This window comes from Schistocerca serialis, chromosome 4 (genome assembly GCF_023864345.2).
Source record: "Schistocerca serialis cubense isolate TAMUIC-IGC-003099 chromosome 4, iqSchSeri2.2, whole genome shotgun sequence".
Lineage (NCBI taxonomy): Eukaryota > Metazoa > Arthropoda > Insecta > Orthoptera > Acrididae > Schistocerca > Schistocerca serialis.
Genome location: NC_064641.1, coordinates 415,587,227 through 415,592,226, shown reverse-complemented (window position 1 = coordinate 415,592,226; position 5,000 = coordinate 415,587,227). Strand labels below are relative to the sequence as shown.

Sequence of the window (5,000 nt, the reverse complement as noted above, 5' to 3'; positions counted from 1 at the left end):
GCGGGGCCGTTCCGGTGTGCGGTGGGCCGCACTTCTCCCCTAGTAGGACGTCGCGACCCGCTGGGTGCCGGCCTACGGCCCGGGTGCGCAGCCTGTCCTTCCGCGGGCCTCGGTTCGCGTCTGTTGGGCAGAGCCCCGGTGTCCTGGCTGGCTGCCCGGCGGTATATCTGGAGGAGTCGATTCGCCCCTTTGGGCGCTCGGGCTCCCGGCAAGCGCGCGCGGTTCTTCCCGGATGACGGACCTACCTGGCCCGGCCCCGGACCCGCGCCGCTGTTGGCTCGGGATGCTCTCGGGCGGAATAATCGCTCCCGTCAGCGGCGCTTCAGCTTTGGACAATTTCACGACCCGTCTTGAAACACGGACCAAGGAGTCTAACATGTGCGCGAGTCATTGGGCTGTACGAAACCTAAAGGCGTAATGAAAGTGAAGGTCTCGCCTTGCGCGGGCCGAGGGAGGATGGGGCTTCCCCGCCCTTCACGGGGCGGCGGCCTCCGCACTCCCGGGGCGTCTCGTCCTCATTGCGAGGTGAGGCGCACCTAGAGCGTACACGTTGGGACCCGAAAGATGGTGAACTATGCCTGGCCAGGACGAAGTCAGGGGAAACCCTGATGGAGGTCCGTAGCGATTCTGACGTGCAAATCGATCGTCGGAGCTGGGTATAGGGGCGAAAGACTAATCGAACCATCTAGTAGCTGGTTCCCTCCGAAGTTTCCCTCAGGATAGCTGGTGCTCGTACGAGTCTCATCCGGTAAAGCGAATGATTAGAGGCCTTGGGGCCGAAACGACCTCAACCTATTCTCAAACTTTAAATGGGTGAGATCTCCGGCTTGCTTGATATGCTGAAGCCGCGAGCAAACGACTCGGATCGGAGTGCCAAGTGGGCCACTTTTGGTAAGCAGAACTGGCGCTGTGGGATGAACCAAACGCCGAGTTAAGGCGCCCGAATCGACGCTCATGGGAAACCATGAAAGGCGTTGGTTGCTTAAGACAGCAGGACGGTGGCCATGGAAGTCGGAATCCGCTAAGGAGTGTGTAACAACTCACCTGCCGAAGCAACTAGCCCTGAAAATGGATGGCGCTGAAGCGTCGTGCCTATACTCGGCCGTCAGTCTGGCAGTCATGGCCGGTCCTTGCGGCCGGCCGCGAAGCCCTGACGAGTAGGAGGGTCGCGGCGGTGGGCGCAGAAGGGTCTGGGCGTGAGCCTGCCTGGAGCCGCCGTCGGTGCAGATCTTGGTGGTAGTAGCAAATACTCCAGCGAGGCCCTGGAGGGCTGACGCGGAGAAGGGTTTCGTGTGAACAGCCGTTGCACACGAGTCAGTCGATCCTAAGCCCTAGGAGAAATCCGATGTTGATGGGGGCCGTCATAGCATGATGCACTTTGTGCTGGCCCCCGTTGGGCGAAAGGGAATCCGGTTCCTATTCCGGAACCCGGCAGCGGAACCGATACAAGTCGGGCCCCTCTTTTAGAGATGCTCGTCGGGGTAACCCAAAAGGACCCGGAGACGCCGTCGGGAGATCGGGGAAGAGTTTTCTTTTCTGCATGAGCGTTCGAGTTCCCTGGAATCCTCTAGCAGGGAGATAGGGTTTGGAACGCGAAGAGCACCGCAGTTGCGGCGGTGTCCCGATCTTCCCCTCGGACCTTGAAAATCCGGGAGAGGGCCACGTGGAGGTGTCGCGCCGGTTCGTACCCATATCCGCAGCAGGTCTCCAAGGTGAAGAGCCTCTAGTCGATAGAATAATGTAGGTAAGGGAAGTCGGCAAATTGGATCCGTAACTTCGGGATAAGGATTGGCTCTGAGGATCGGGGCGTGTCGGGCTTGGTCGGGAAGTGGGTCAGCGCTAACGTGCCGGGCCTGGGCGAGGTGAGTGCCGTAGGGGTGCCGGTAAGTGCGGGCGTTTAGCGCGGGCGTGGTCTGCTCTCGCCGTTGGTCGGCCTCGTGCTGGCCGGCGGTGCAGGATGCGCGCGCCTGCGCGGCGTTCGCGCCCCGGTGCTTCAACCTGCGTGCAGGATCCGAGCTCGGTCCCGTGCCTTGGCCTCCCACGGATCTTCCTTGCTGCGAGGCCGCGTCCGCCTTAGCGTGCTCCTCCGGGGGCGCGCGGGTGCGCGGATTCTCTTCGGCCGCCATTCAACGATCAACTCAGAACTGGCACGGACTGGGGGAATCCGACTGTCTAATTAAAACAAAGCATTGCGATGGCCCTAGCGGGTGTTGACGCAATGTGATTTCTGCCCAGTGCTCTGAATGTCAACGTGAAGAAATTCAAGCAAGCGCGGGTAAACGGCGGGAGTAACTATGACTCTCTTAAGGTGGCCAAGTGGCGGCGGTGTGGCTGCATCCGGACTTGGCTTTTCGAAGTGCGGTCTTGATGTAGTCGTGCTGCTGCTGCGAGGTGCCTTCCTTGGGTTATGGTTACAGGGAGAGTGATGCGCAATACATGGGCCTAGCCCTCTTAGCCTCTCCTCTCCTGCGGTCTTCTCCCCTTCTCGTGGGCCCGCTGATTTTCGCAGAGTAGAAGACCGCACCAGGGGCTAGGGGGGGTTACCAGCCCCCCCTCGCACTATCCCTTTTTTAGTTGGGGGCAGTATTCAGAGAAAAAGTGGTGGCCCTTCCGCTGAAGGTGCCACCCCAACTCCCCCAGCACCTAGCCGGCCAACCGGCCGTGCCGAAAATCTTGTAACTTTTGCAGCTGTATACGCCTGTAGTGAGTGCCACCGCAGCTTCACCACCAAGAACGGTCTCGGGGTCCATCGCCGCCGCCAACACCTTGCGGCCGCCAACGCGGAGATCGTCACGGAGAGGCATCGCGCGAGGTGGACGGAGGAAGAAGTCCTGTCGCTCGCCAAGGCAGAGGCCGAACTGTTCCTCGAGAGGGACGCCCGGTTCTTCTTTGTAAATCAAGAGCTCATCAGGATGTTCCCCGACCGAACGCTTGAGGCAATCAAGTGCCGACGGCGGCAAGCTGCCCACAAGCAGCTTGTCCGCCAATTCATGGAGGCGCTTGAGATCGGTCGGGGGGAAGAGCCGGCGTCCCGCCGGGGAGCAGCGAGCCCGCTGCCTGACGCGGGCGAGGCCGCTGCGCCGCCCGTCGACGCAGCCGAGGACTTCGCGGCCGACACCACCGGGCCGCCGCCGGAGGGGCCGACTGACGCCGCCATCTGGGAGCATCTGGCGGGGCTACCTGCTTCCGCCCAGCGTTTCTCTGCCCTGGATCGAGTCATAGGTCTGGGGCGGGGCACGCCGCCCGATGTCATCCTGGGCATGCTCCCGGATGCCCTTGCGTCGGTCGGGTCCAGAGGGGAGAGATCGATCACCAGGACACAGCGGCCGCGCCAACCATCGAAGCGGCCGCCTGCCGCGCCGCCGACGCAGAAGCGCAAGCGGCGCCGCTGGGAGTACGCGAGAACGCAGGATGCCTTCCGACGGTCGCGTGCACGTTGCGTGCGCGGCCTCTTGGATGGCACCCTGCTCCAGCCGCCACCTGCCATCCCTGGTCTGCTGGACTTCTGGGCGGACCTCTTCACCAAGAAGCCCATCTCCACCGCGGGCTTCATTCGTGACCGCCTCCTCCCGCACTCGGAGCCTGTCGCTCCCGAGTGCCTATGGGGGCCGGTCACACATGAGGAGGTCGCCGCCGCGTTGCCGCCCAGGGGATCAGCAGCCGGGCCGGACGGCCTTACCCCAGCGGAGTTGCGGCGCCTGCCGCACGAAGTCCTGGTGAAAGTGATGAATCTCTTCCTTCTGGCCCGCGCCCTTCCGGAACGCCTGCTTCGCGCGCGAACGTCCCTTCTCCCGAAGACGGCTGCACCAACATCCCCCGCTGACTTTCGCCCCATTACGGTCTGCTCGGTGTTGGCGCGGACCTTTCACAAGGTTCTCGCGTCACGCCTGATGCGCGCATGTGCTGTGGACGAACGTCAGCGGGCATTCATCCCTCGGGATGGGATGTTGGAAAATACCTTCATCTTGGACACTGCTCTCACCGACGCAGTTCGCTCCTGCCGCTCTGTCTTTGTGGCATCGATCGACGTATCTAAGGCATTCGATTCGGTAGATCATGCTGCCCTTCGCCCCGTGCTGAAGGCGCATGGCCTGCCGGATTGTTTTGTCGAGTATGTCGAGCGGTGCTACGAGGGCAGCACGACAGTGATAGCGGACGGCGCCGGCGTGGGCGTGTCTGTGCAGCCAGCACGGGGCGTTCGCCAGGGCGATCCCCTCTCCCCCCTCCTGTTCAACTTTGCGGTGGACTACGTTTTAGGCCAACTGCCCTCCCACATCGGAGCTCGGATCCTCGGTCGCAGAGTCAACGCTGCGGCCTTTGCAGATGACGTCTTGCTGTTTGCAGCGACCCCGAGGGGCTTGCAGTCCCTCATCGACGCAGCTACCGCAGCCCTCGCCCACCTGGGGCTGCAGATCAACGCCCGGAAGTGTTTCACCCTCGCCTTAGTCGCGTCAGGGCGCGAGAAGAAGGTGAAGGTGGACAGCTATGTCACCTTCACAGCAGGCAATACCACCATGCCTGCCCTGCGTGTGGGTGAAACCTTCCGGTACTTGGGGCTGCAATTTTCCACGGCGGGTCGCTGTGTCTTCAATCCACGTCGCCACCTGGTGGAGCAGCTTGACGTCATCTCCCGAGCTCCGCTGAAGCCGCAACAGCGCCTCCACGCTCTCACCAACGTACTTCTCCCTGGCCTGTACCACGGGCTGGCCCTCAGCCGCACCCGGGTGGGTGCATTGAAGTCGGCCGACGTCACCATCCGGGCCGCCGTCAGGAGATGGTTCCGCCTTCCGGCGGACACCCCCCTGGGATACTTCCACGCTCCTGTTGCCCAGGGGGGCCTCGGCATTCCATCTTGCCGATGGATGGGTCCGACCCTCCGTCGGTCCCGTCTCCTGGCGCTGAAGAAGATAGGGCCAGCCTGCGACGGTGCAGGCATGGATGAGGTGCAGCGTGAGATCGAGGTGCTGGAGCGCCACCTAATGTGGGAGGGCCACCTCCTC

At 62.7% G+C, this 5,000-nt stretch overlaps 1 pseudogene; it reads left to right on the top strand.

Annotated features, from left to right (window-relative positions):
- The window catches only part of LOC126475615 (large subunit ribosomal RNA), a 7,959-nt pseudogene that overhangs the window by 576 nt on the left and 2,383 nt on the right, over positions 1–5,000 (top strand).